Source organism: Cygnus olor, chromosome 17 (genome assembly GCF_009769625.2).
Source record: "Cygnus olor isolate bCygOlo1 chromosome 17, bCygOlo1.pri.v2, whole genome shotgun sequence".
Lineage (NCBI taxonomy): Eukaryota > Metazoa > Chordata > Aves > Anseriformes > Anatidae > Cygnus > Cygnus olor.
The window spans coordinates 6,787,445-6,800,862 of NC_049185.1; the positions used below are offsets into that span (position 1 = coordinate 6,787,445).

The 13,418-nt window shown below is 43.0% G+C and overlaps 1 protein-coding gene across 1 annotated transcript in view; it reads left to right on the top strand.

Annotated features, from left to right (window-relative positions):
* The window catches only part of TBX1 (T-box transcription factor 1), a 183,571-nt gene that overhangs the window by 22,280 nt on the left and 147,873 nt on the right, over positions 1–13,418 (top strand). The window contains exon 2 of the mRNA XM_040576668.1: positions 11,863–12,153. The gene's annotated coding sequence lies outside the window, so the exon portion shown is untranslated. The remainder of the gene's footprint in view (positions 1–11,862; positions 12,154–13,418) is intronic.

Here is a 13,418-nt window from a genome sequence, read left to right on the forward strand (position 1 = left end):
TCGGGTTACAGCAAGTAAGGAGCATAGCAACTTTTCCAGATGCAGACTGATTTCACTGTGCCCCTCCCCAGGAAAATCCTTAGCTTCTGTGAAAGGGTTATTGGAGGAAGATACATGAACCACTTGATAAAGAAAACATTGTGTGACACTTCGATGCATCCTTCTGGGATGCTGCTTAGGTTTTTTTATTACCGGGACACTGCAAAAACCCAGCAAGGTACAAAGCAGGGTAAGAAGATAATGAGAATTTTTTATCCAGTCTCCGCATGCTGACTGAGGGCTGTTTCAGATGGCATCGAGTTTCTTTAGCCTACTCAGAGCTTGAAAATATGCCCTTGATTTCAGCCCACAGGAACGTGGGCTTGTGCTGCTTTATTGTCTAATGGATCTTTCACTTGATCTCCTCATACAAACACGTTGAGCATGTGCTTGGGTCACTTAGAGAAAACTGAACCCAGCTCATGTTCTTAGAGTGTAATCCCTTAATATTGATTACTGTGTTGCACAGGGGCAACAGGTAACAAAATCCATTTGGATTCAGGCTGGCAGCTGATCGTCCCACACGCACAGTTCAGCTGGTGAGCTGCTTGCACTGGTGGGGCTGCTTTGCCTAATCGCTTGCCGCTGATGTATGAAACACATTAATATGTTGGGTTCGAAATACCGGATTGAAGCAGTTGTTCATGTGAAGTGAACAGATGCAATGGAGGATTGTACGATGGCCTGCAATCCTCTTTAGATTTATCTTGTAGGCAGCTCATGTTTACCTTTTGCCAGCTCATGTTAGACCAGAGTATGGTAACCTTTAAGCCAGTGCTTGAGAAAAGTATTTTGTGAAATGAAAGCAAGCAACTAATTATAAAATGTAAGGGGGCTGATCTAATTATTTCTAAAACCAGATTTCCACTGAGCAGAGCAACCCTTGGATTAAATTTCACGTGAGGTTAGGGCCATGTCCTCTGTTTCCTGGCATTTTTCTCGACTCAATGGAAACCCCATGCTCCCCTGTGGCTTTTGCCACTTGTATGCAATTTGTAATTGAAGTGAGTTTCAGGCAATACAGCATATGCTCAAATCAAATGATAATTAGGAGTCTCAAGACCTGTTGTAGTGTGAGGCTGATTTCTAAATATAAAGTATCCTGAGATGATCTGTAATGTCTGAGTGTCTCCTTGGTTCTGTTTAATGGGTGCTCAAATGCTGGAGGTGTGAATCACAGGAGCACAGACTAATGGGAACCCTTACAAACACTTGGGTCAGGATGAGTGACTGGTTAAAGGTATGGTCTAGTGCTTGGTGATTGCTGGCTATAAAGGGGTATCTTGCAGGGGAAGGGTAGGAGATGTCAGCTGGCTTTCTACTCTGCCTCCAAATATAGTAAGTGCAGATTTTATGCCCAGATGAGTAGAGCTGCACATACAATACTGCTCATGCAATCACCATGCACTAGAGTATGAAGGTGCAATCCAGGATACTTAGGGGAAATGTGTCCCTTAAGATCACTGTATCATGTTACTCCCAACAACAACAAAAAATTAGAGCGAGAGAGAGAGAGAGAGAGATGCTCTCAGGTTCATCTTACACGAAGCATTTGCTAGTTCTCTACTGTTTGATAATTAAGAGTATTTTTGTTACAAGAGTTCTACATGTACTCTTTAAATGAGCCCACATTTTCTAAAAGTTGTGTTCCCAGCAAAACAACTCATATGCTTTTGACACTTTCATTTCCAAGCTAGACACTCTGAGATTGGATTTTTCACAGCAATTTTATCTGGGGTTGTTTTGGCATGAATTTCAAACCTGAATGCACCAGTATCCTTAGGCTATCTCGAGGATCTGATCTAAGAGGCATCTTCACACTTACCCTAAAAGGCTGGAGACTGTGTGCGCTGTTAGCTCATTTAAGACCTACAGGTTTGTGGCTTGCACTTGCAGGTCGCTACGGATCCCTTACAAGCTAGTGAAAAAATGACCTTGAGTGTAATGCCAAATGCTGCTGAGAATCACTGTATCCGTCTGGATGCTCATGGCTTGCACTTTATAATTGTGGTTTCCTTTAATGATCATTTCCAAGATGGTCTCAGGAACAAACTCGTTCCAACATGACAGTAAGTGATCAAAATGTAACACACTGGAAGGGCTTGTATAAATGGCATTTAAGGCTGACATGTTGGGAAGCTGGTATGTTTGTTGTTGCTTAGGATATGACTTACTCATTGTTAATCATTAGTACGCTATTAGCTTTAGCTAGCTCTTAACTCATTTCTGTTACATTACATTCAGTGTGTAATATTTGGATCTTCATCCAGACTTAAACTTTCCTCCTCTTCTCACCCCCTCCAATTGGGATAGATTATGACAAGGTTTTTTCCTGGTTCACATACTAACTTTGAGCTGTTTAAAAGCTTCACTTGTCCAGATGCCTAGGGAGAAAGGAAGTAAGTCACCAGCCAGCTGGCCATCTCGGCTACCCCCAACATAAAAAGGGTCACTAGATCTCATCTATTGATTCTGGCATCAACCCCCCTTAGGGATTTAGTCTTTTAGCTCACCAATTTTCAGCATCTAGAGAGCAGGAATTTCGCCATGTTTCTGGGGCAAAAGCCTTCTTTGCCGAGATTTATACAGAGAAATTGTGCCACTTTTTTACTATTTCCTGAGCAGAGCAGTTATGGGCAAGCATTCCTTTAGATTTTGTCCTATTTGAGACATTTGCAAGATAAATACATACTGCCAGTGTTGCAAATGGAGAATTTGCATCTCTCTGCATGTTCCCTTTCTCCCTGCTTCTTTCAAGCTTTGGCAGATGTGGTTATACCAGGAGATTTGGTGTCTAAGTGATCTGGTTTACATGAGAGCAGCCCCATCCCTGGACATTCAAAGACTCTCATTTCTGCATTTCATTTATAACATCTCCTGTTGGCTGTGACATCTCCTGATATGTACATCTCATCCAACATCTTGAACCTTTCTGAGTTTTGTCCCTGACTGCTCATGCAACTCTTTCATGCTCATCAGCACTGCTCTGCCCTGGTGCCTGCTTTTTGTCTGCTGCCCGTGCCTGGAGACAGGGATGCACCAGCCCCAGGAGTTGCCAACAGATTAAAGCTGCAGCAGTCGCCAAACTCTGAGGCAGAAGATTTCACCCATTGGTGCAGGTATCAAGTTCCTCATTCAAAGCCTGACAGCTGAAAATCTTGATTTACCAGTGCTGCCAGCTCAGCAGTGCACTTGGGCATGTGCTTAGCATTGACATTGTCCTCAGAGGGCCTTAATTACATGCTCCAACAATTTTCTCTACATCTGTGCCTACGGATGGCACAAATGACTGTACCACACGCACCAGTGCATTGGACAAATGGCTCTACTAGATGGGAAGGAATGGGAAGTCTGTGAATCTTATAATAACCTTTAATCAGGGTGGGGAAGGGAAGAACACTTGAATGATTTTTACATTAGCTTAAGTAAAACCATGTGAATTGATTAGGTTTCTTGCAGCAGAACAATAGCTGGGTTTGCTGCTGGAACTCTGATGTTTCCCAAGCAATCTCTATGGCAGCAAATACAGCAGGACTGTGGTCAGGTGTGAGCATGCACACAGCCTGGATAAAGAAAGTATAGGTTGCAGGATCTGCTATGCAAATGTTCACCATGAACAATGTCAAGGAGACCAGAACACTGGAGATTCTTCTCCTTTTCTTGAAATGTAGAAACCCTTTTCTTACAGGGATGAGAAAGACCAAACACTTAAGTGTATACTGCTGTACAGTGTGCATTAAACATGAAAAACACCCCCAGTTGGAGCTCATTTATTTTCCTTGCCCAGGTTGCGCCTTTTCTAATGAAAAATGTAACCAAAGCTCACAAGATTACCTTGAGTAAGGGGGGAGGAGACTGTGTTTATCCTTGCATGGGGTGCAAAGATGAGGAAGCCATTCCCCAGTGGCAGCATTGCTTTAGGTTCAGTCGTTTTTCTTCCTATTACCTTGATCACATGTTGTACCTTGTACATGTCTACAGCATAGATTAACTCCTCTTCATATGCAGGGTGCCTCCAGCAGGCTGCAAGCCGTGGAGGTGCTCTTGCTGGGTTTTAAGTGTAGCTATCGAGTGTGTGATGCAGGAGGAGTCATTTCACTGCGCTTCTTTGTCTCTTCCTGTAGTGAGTCCACTCTGCACCAGTGATGCCTCAGGAGGATGATAACTGCAGGATCTCTGACATGCTGAAATTCCCTTCAAGTGCCCTCCTTCTCCCACTGCTGGTTGGCTCTGAGATAGCTGTAGCAGATACTATCCAACGAGATCCATCTAACAAGGCAAGTGCTTTTATCCTGTTATTCCACAACATCCTTGTATATTGCTAAACAGTTGTTATTGTCTTCTCCACTGAAAACCAGACATTTATAAAGAACGTGCAGGAACTTGCATTTTGCCTTCTGAAGTTTGATGAATGTCAGGCTACCCCCTAGTGTTTCCTTCCAGAATATCAGGGCATGTGGGATACAAGGGATGTTTCTTCTCCCTCACTATCTTCTGTGTGGCAGATACTGCTTCAAAGAGGTTCACAAAAGTAATCCTCCTTTTTTTCTTATAGGCCAGCTGCTTTCCTTCAAAGAATGTAAAGATGCAGTCAGATATAATTCAAAGTAGCTCCTCATTTTGATCAGCCTCAACATTTTGACCAGCCCACTGGAGTTTTATGTACATTCCAGGCATATTCAGATGACCTGCTAGGTTGGTTAATGTAATGCAAATATCAAATGCTTGTGTGTTTACTGTGGTGTCCTGGTTATTTCTAGTTCTTCAAACTACCTGATGATCCTTTGGGTTGTATTAGCAGCTAGGAGCCTCAGAATTTTATTTTCCTGCAGCTAAACAAACATATCACAACCTACTTGTCAAGTACAGCACGTGCTTCTTGGTGTGTAGTGTCTAAGCACTTACGGAAATCATCTGTTTGCTCTTTACTCAGAGAAGATACTCTGAGAAGTTTTGCTCGGTGCTGTCCCTTTCTAAAGCCAAAGGGAGATTGTTTGCTTGTCCTTCCCAGAAATCTAATTCACCGATATCCATATGAATTTTTCAAGACAGTATGATGATTATGCGGCAATGAGGATTTCCATTTTTGTTGCAGAAGGCTTTTTGCCAATTTTTTTAAGCCTTAAGAGAAATTTTTTTGCAGGGGCTTGGTAAGAAAATGTTCTTTATTGTTTCAACATGTCTTGGGACAAATACAAACTGGTCCTGAGGCAAGACAGTATTCAGAATTAAATTAATTCTCTTAAATATGTTATTCCAAGATACTATTGATATTGATGTGTTTCCCAGAGTGTGCATGGAACTGCTGGCTGTGTCCCCTCTTTTAATTGATATTGCCTTATTGACTAAAAGTGACAGTGGAATTTTCCCTTGATTTTATTCCCTTCTGACAGTAGCCTGGAGATAATATATTCTATATACTTGGTATTTATTCTGCTGATTGTATTTTGTAAGCTTGGATTCACCTAGCCCATACAGCAGTATGTTGTTATCACTGGGCTCAGTGCATTAATCCGAAGTGACAAGGCACAGTGGTGCTTGAGCTTACCAGCACGTGGAAGAGGTGAGCAACTCGCCAGGTGCCAAGAGGTGAGCGGCAGGAGGAGACTGCAGGGCTGCCCAGCTGGCTCAGAGCACCCCGTGCCCTGCACTACACGTCCTTCTGCTGAGCAGCGCTTGTGCTTCAGAGTAGCACCTGGGGCTTAGCATCCCTTGCCGGTTAATCTCTGTGCTCTGTGTGTGCAGCTGGGATTCCTCAAAAGCACAAAGCACTGAGGAAGCCCGGGCTCTGCCAGTGTATGGGAGAGAAAAACACACAGATACCTAGGAAGAGAAAAGAGGTGTCTGGAAGAGCAAGAAGAGAGGCTGGGAAGTTTCCAGGAGGCAGTTCCAGGCTTGCTAACATGTATTCTCCAGTGTGCCAAATAGCTCTGTAGAAGTCTATGGTTGCAGCAAGGGCTGCTAACAGATATGGCTTGTGGCTCTATTCACCTGCAATGCACAAATGTGGTACGAGGTGCTGCTTTGTAAATTGGATTACAGGACTGGGAAGGTTTGCTTGTTGTGCACTGCCAAGTCCCAGCTTTTCACTCTCTTTGCCTAGAGCGGGGAAACTGTTCTGTGGGGACAGTGCAAGTCAACTACAAGGGTGCTTGCTCCATGAAGCGCTGAATCCTGACCCAGCCGCAGGTGGGAGTCTGGCAGGATGAAGTGATGGGGAGGAGAAGGTTGGCTGTGCGAGTTTAGTCGTCTGTGTCTAGAGGAACACAGCTCTCTGGATGGGCATTTGCAGATTGATGGAGATAGATAAGCATCGGTGAAGATGAGTAACGATGCCACACAAGGTGAAGGAAAACTGCTTCCAGGATCGTGAGCTGTGAGAAGAACACTGAAAATAATGTCAGAAATGGTGTCTCTTCCAGCCCTGTAGGTATCTGGCAGTAAAATTGTATTGATTAGCTGACATTCTTGCTAACAGATGCTAACAAAGACAGCCCGTACTAGACTATTTTTGTATTGAATCATGGCTTGTACATTGGAGACTACTGGAAAGAAATTCTCAAAGCCTCGTGTTCATGTGGGCCCTGCTCAGGTTTCTCCAGCTGAATTTCTCTTACCTGGAAGGGCAAGTGGGGGCAGCAGTTCCCTCTTCTGCCACTCGGAAATAGGGGTCTACTCTTTTCTCTGCAACCCCTTGGCTCTGCACTTCCTGCTCTAGCTCTTCTGTCTTTAGTGGCCTCTGTGGAATATACAAGCTTGTGTGTCAAAGGAGTGCCTTTTCCTGGCACTTCCTCTGTTTGACCTGTTAATGCTTGCTTGTGCTCAGGTGTAACAAACCCCAGTGACCTAATGAGTGGTCACATTGCACTACTGTGGGCCCCACTCATCGCTGTGCACCAGGAGCAGCAGGTCTGCTCTCCGGGCACAGCTGGGGCTGAAGGAAAGAACCAGAGAGAAGTGATGACAGGAGTGTTGTAACTTCCCTCCTGCCCTGTGGCTCAGTGCGGCATGTTTGCTCTGAAGTGGCATCACACAGAAGTGACCACGGAGCTCCTTTAATTCAGATTTTGGCGGTATCCATCTCTGGGTGACTGCAGATAAAAAGCTCTCGTACAGAAGTTGTCTTTAGAGATTCTCTGACTTCTTTCATAGAAAAAGAAGAACTTGCTGTTGAGATGCACTTTTCTGTCAAAATTCTGGAGTATACAGCCAAATACTGCAGCAGTTCTTCGAATTAAATCCCCACTGCAGTCACTCTTTACTGTATTAAGGGGTGTGAAATGGTTCGCTCTTATTCACGGCAGCAAAACTGCTTAATCCCTGGCTGCTCAGCTGATATTAATGCTAGTCTTTCATTTGCATTCAATACCATTTTGACTTTAATTCCTCTGAGGAATCTGTCTCTTAAATGCCTGAAGTAAAAGCCCAATCCCTGTGTCAGGTGGGCTTCTGGTGTTTTGTGGGCTTGATGAGAAAAGCAGTTCTTTATGGAGAAGACAAATCAAAGCTGCTTTCTTGCCAGGTGTAGATGAATTGGATGGGTAGAGAAAAGTGGCTTTTTAATGTGGAGGTGTGTGTTAGCTTAAACAAACAAACAAGAAAAAGAACAACTAAATCTGGGCATGAATTATAGCCTGTTTCAGATTTCTGTGTGTCACGTTTTGAATTGAGCTGGAGTACCTATGGCTTTTTTAAATTGCATTTGAACAAAAGTAAATACAAAGAGAAAGAAACCAGGACAGCAAAAGCCTGCAGGAAATTCCTCTACTGTAAACAAAGTCACCTTATGATTGATGTGAATGTACAGCCCCTTGTAAACATGTCTGTTTACTTGCAGGAAACCAGAAAGAACCCACATTGGGTGCTGCTGATTTTATCTAGCTTTGCTTAAATGCTTTTGGCTTCCAGTAGTCACTCTAGAGAGAGTGCAGGAATGATGGCTGCTCCCTGGAAAATTCAAGTCCACTGTACTTTAAATTCTCTGGTAAATACTGCAGATGGGCAGAGCTGCATGGGAAATCTTGGTAATAGCATTTTGTGGCAATCCCGAACCTCAGTGCTGAAAGCTTATTAATAGTGGCTGTGAAGTATTAATCCTTTGCAAAGGAGCTCTACTTTTCAGTGCACCTGATGAGGGAATTTTATGCCTATAAAAATGTTGTAATAACCCAGATCCTACACCATGAGGTTCCTGTAGGCTCCCACCAAAAATTCATTGTGCAGTGCTTCTGAGGCTGCCGGATACTGTGTTGATGGAAAACATTGTAATTGTTTGTGGGACACTTTGTTTTTATTTAAAGATTTGTTCCTGTCTGAGAGTGAAATCTTGTCTGTGCTCAAGTCCATCAGAAACTGGTTATGGCCTTCAGTGGGGCTGCGAGTCATGGCGAGCAAAGCTGGATTTTTATGATGGATATTTCAGAGAAATGATGGGTGATACGCATTGTCTCCGCTGAAGATGTGACACATAGCTACTGCAGAGAAGCCCAGCATTACAGAGACAAAGTGAAATACTTGGATGGTGATTTGGTTACGGTCTAGAAATCCCCCTTGCCAGCTGGTTGTAATCTGCCTCCCAGGGGTGAGCACGTTGCAGGGTTCCTCCCAAAGACCTCGTTCTAGCTGTACACAGGCAGAGCTCTCACTGTTTTGCAAAGGTTTTTTTCCTCAAATAAAAATTGCAATTCTGAGATGCTCTCCATTCTGCAAACAATTACCAGTAGCAAAATGCATTAAAATCTGCAGATCTGTTGCCATGGGAAAATGTTACACCTGGGATTGTTCACAAAAATGTGTCTCTGGTTTGCAAAACGCCTTACCATAGAGTGTTATACAGAGGCAAAACAGGGAGGGCAATGTTTTTTCCATTTGTGCATATGGATGTGGAATTTGAAAGAAGCTTCACAGATATTTTAGGCCAACAATCATGTTGTACCATAAAGCATCTAACAAGATGTTGGCCTAACAACATCTGTGCCTTACACATGGATCATTTTTCAATGAAAAGTATTTACATGGGTAGGACCGCTCCCAGGCAGTGTTAGACATGAAGACATTACTGCATCGTGCTACAGATCAAGAACCAGTGCATGAAAGCGGGCTCCTGGAAGATGCCAGGACAGCTGTTTGGAACAGTGTCTCAGCAACCCTGCTCTGCTATGAGAAAGGAGTTTAGTCTCTTTCAATCAGTTACTAATCTACAAGAGGCTGTTTCTTCTCACCCCATAACAACATTAGGAATCTTTGATAAGGGAACTTCTAGAAAATGTAAACAAACAAACAAGCAGACAAAAACCTTTGAAGAATATTAGCTAGATCATCTTTATCCTTAGCAGTTCCCACTATTTTGCTTAGTACAAAGTCCAAGTCTAAGTACTCCAATTCCAGGATCACCCATAACTATGTGTTTAGTGAGCAGACATCTGTGATGTCCAAAAATTTAGTTCTACATCTTGATTAAATGTGATATTTATCCACTCTTTGTGAAGACAATCAGACTCCCCCTACAATTATGTTTTATTTTTTTGCTGCTTTTTGACTATCTCTGAGCAAGTTGTGATCAAGGTTGTCATCTTGATTGGCTGGTTGAGAAAATGGTCCTCATTGGTCCTACTTAGGAATAGTAGTGTTTATAGACTGAGTTGAGATAAGAACAAAATTGGCTTAAAGTTGCAGCTTTATAAGGAAAGTCCAAGGCCTGAATATTGGCTCTGAGATGTCTGCCAGGCACAGAAGCCACATCAGCCATTCCTGGTTCCCTTCAGGGTAACGCCAGGTGTGAAATCTTGGCACTGCCGAAGTGGAAGATGTCAGTAAGAGCAATGAGCTGAAAGTAAAAGTGGAGTTTGAGCTAAATACAGGGAAAATAATGCGCATCACAATTAATATAGATGATAGCCGATTAAACAGTTGTCTAGAGGCTGTTAGAGATTTCGTACTTAGAAGTCAAAGCCAAACTGAAGTCAAGGTCTGTGGGTGGAGGGTGAATTTGCTTTCTATGCTGAGACAGAACCAGACCCTCTGAGCAGGAGCCCCTGGGTTCTGCAGCAGTGCTGTTTCAGAGGCAGCATCCTCACCTAATTAGCCAGGAGTACGCTGTTTTCGGACTACCGGAGCTGCTGAGCAACCTTTTACCTTTTTAATCACATCCTCTTTTGGTTTGTTATGCTGGAGAGGGCAGAATAAGAGGAGAATTTTTGCCAGACTGAGAACAAACATTGCCTCATGTGGGTGGTTTTATACCTTGGAGGCCAATCCCTCAACTTTCTGACTTGTTTGCCCCCTTCTTTATTTCTGATGGGAAAACAACCCAGCAGGATGTAAATCATGATGCAACTCTCTCCACCCCATGTAAAAGTGAGAAACTGGAGCAGAAGGAGCTGTCACACACGTGCAAAGAGAGCAAAGAGGAGAGACGGCAGAATGAATTTCTCCTTAATAAATTTGACGTGGAGACTGGGAGCGTGTTTATAAAACCTAACTGAGAGTAGAGGAGGGTTTGTATCTTTGTTTTTTTAAAGTGCAAAATCAGGGCTGCTTTATTGGACCCATGGGATTGGACAGTGTGTAGAAGGCCACCCATCTGGAAACCAGCTGATCGCTGCCGAAACTTTCTTCCCAGGCTCTGGCCCTTCTCTGACAGGGTGCTAGGGTTTTATGAGAGGCCGACAGCAAGCCTTTTACAGACCATAACTCCTTGTCTCAACAAAAATTGCTATAAATTAGCTGGAGAAAGGACCTGAGGGGATTGTCCCAATCTGGCTTGGGGTCTCAAGTCCAAAGTCAGCAATTTTAACAGAATAATCTGAGGTTTCAAATCAATTGTGTCTGGAAACAACCTTTATGGGAAATGGGTGAGTGGGAGGCAGCAGGCAGTAAAAGGGAGGCAGGGAGTGAGAAGAGGTTATTTCTAGATGGTGAAAATGTAGACCATGTAAGTCTCTTTTCCCCAAAGACTTTCCAGGGTCTATAAAGGAAATCAGTCACAGTTCCTCAGGAGTCCTTATTTCCTTCGAGCGTAAGGCAGCTTCTATACAGAACTTGGAATTGCTCTCTGAGCCTGAGCATTTAAAATCTTGTAAGCATTCAGAAGTTAAGCTTGGATATGGTCTTCCCAGTGGTTCCGTTTTTCATAATAACTTAAATCTAACACACTTTGAAGCAGTCCATTCCCATATGAAAGATGTGGCCAAAATTCTTTCTTATCCAAATAACTGATCTGATACTAGGCTTGTATACCATAGTGGGTTCACAGAAAACAGATAGTTTAGGATGGAAAGAGACTTTCTTGAATTATACATTGAACCCAGTAGATAACTGTCTGGTCCTGTTGTCTCTCCATGGAATATGGAATCAGTAGGATGATGCTACAGAAAGCAAGACAACTGAGGTTATGCTTTTCCAAAAAATTAAAAAAAGAAAAAAAAAGTTAAGAACAAGTTAAAACTTCAATCAGTTTTAAACATTTTGTTCAGGAAATTAAGTAAATAATTTCATGTACTGTGGACAAGTAGTTGCCTATTAAATACCCAAACAGCGTTTCCAGGTAAGTAGGCTGGATATTTTCTAATTAAAACTATGCATATATTTGTTTTGGAACTTTTGAAAATATCAAAGAAATAGGAAAAAAAAACACCACCAATAACAAAACCAGCAAGAAACAGTATTATTTTAGTCATTTGCCATTAAAAAGGATTATGGAGCAATTTGCTTGGATTGAACAGAAAAATTGCCATAGCAAACTTTTGTGGTGTTCTGTCACATTTTATAGTAAACTGGGTGTGGTTTTACACAGATCTCATGATCTTGATTTTTGCTTTTTAGGGTGGCTGAGTGGCTGAGCCAAATGGTTGGGGAAGAGGATGGAAACCACTTTGATGACTCATCTTGGAGGCAGGAGGATATCTCTGAGATAATTGGGAAAATACTACTTGTAACCAGGGATAACTGCAAGAAGCACTGCTAAGCTGGAGGACAGAAGGAGAGGAACCAGCATCTTGCCTGGATGTTAGCACAGCTAATGGCCATGTCCTGCCAGGAAGAGAGAGCAGATTACCAAAACATGATCATCAGGAAAGCACTTGCTCGTCCTTCCAGACCCGAAGACAGCACCAGGTAGGCTGGAGAAGGCTTTGGTTGGGACACGGAGGGAATGGGGCTTTGGAACTGCTCTGTGAACTCTGTAGAGTTTTCTCAGTCATGTCACGGAGCGTTAGTCTGAACTTAGCCTGGTTTATGGCATGGCGAGGCCAGTCTGGTGTAAGCCGCCCTTGTGGCGTTTGGATGTGCTAATTCTTGGGTTTGGCTTCGTATGAATCAGCCGTAACTAGGGCACATGGTTTTAGGATGCTTTCCCCAGTCACAGCAGTAATGCCCATTCTGCTGTTAGCTAGAATGTGTTTCACTTGTGATTCCAAACGCTGCTTGAACAGCAGTAATTAATGATTACCAGGTTCAAAAAAGAGTTTGGCTTATAGAGCAATGTGTCCAAAGACCCATCTAGAGCATAAACCAGACGGGCAATATCTCCATTTGGTGCTATCCTCATGTTACCTTTTGGGTGTTCATATCTGTATGTGCTTCTGTGTGTGTAAGCACATGGAACTGTGTGCTTATGCTCTCTCTTCCACAAGCTACAGCTGAGGAAAGTCAGGGAGCACACAATTTTGGATATGCAGAAATTGCAGCAATTTGAATGTGGAGTAGGTTTCTTAAGCTATTCACAGGAACTCTTGGGGACTTTCAAAATGTCAGAGAAAATACACACTTCCAGTGTGTGAAACGTGCAGGCAGAAAGCTTAGCACAAAATTCCAGAAAACAAAACAAAACTTTCACCAACTTCCACCAGCTGGAGCTATTACTGTAGCTGCCAGTCTGCCTTGGTTCAGAAATTACCTACTGCTGGTTGATCTGTAACGCTGCTTTGGTTGAAAGATATAGTGAAAGGGAACTCTTTATGTTCTCAAAATGTATTACATGTGAAAACTTTGAAGTATATTTTTAATTTGAAACAAAACTGTTGAGAATCAGTTCTTTTGCTGTTTGCTCACATGCCAAGACCTCAGCTTTCTCCTGCAATAGTTAATCCTATAACTTTGTCTGCGTGGGGCTGGTCCAACTCCTGTCAAAACCAGTGGAAAACTGCTGGTGGAAGCTGTATTGGGCTCATCTGGTGCCCTGATGAAATTTGTGGTGATATACCAAAGCAGAACAAAGATAACAGCCGCAGACTGTAAATTCATTGGGGCAGGGACTCTCTGTTTGTATGCATTGTATAGTGTTGAAGACATTTGTCAACACCTCAGAAATATTGAATAATGCCAGTGTGAGGAGGAAATCTCTCCACTCAACCCTAGGTGTTTCTGCCGCTAAGTGTTGA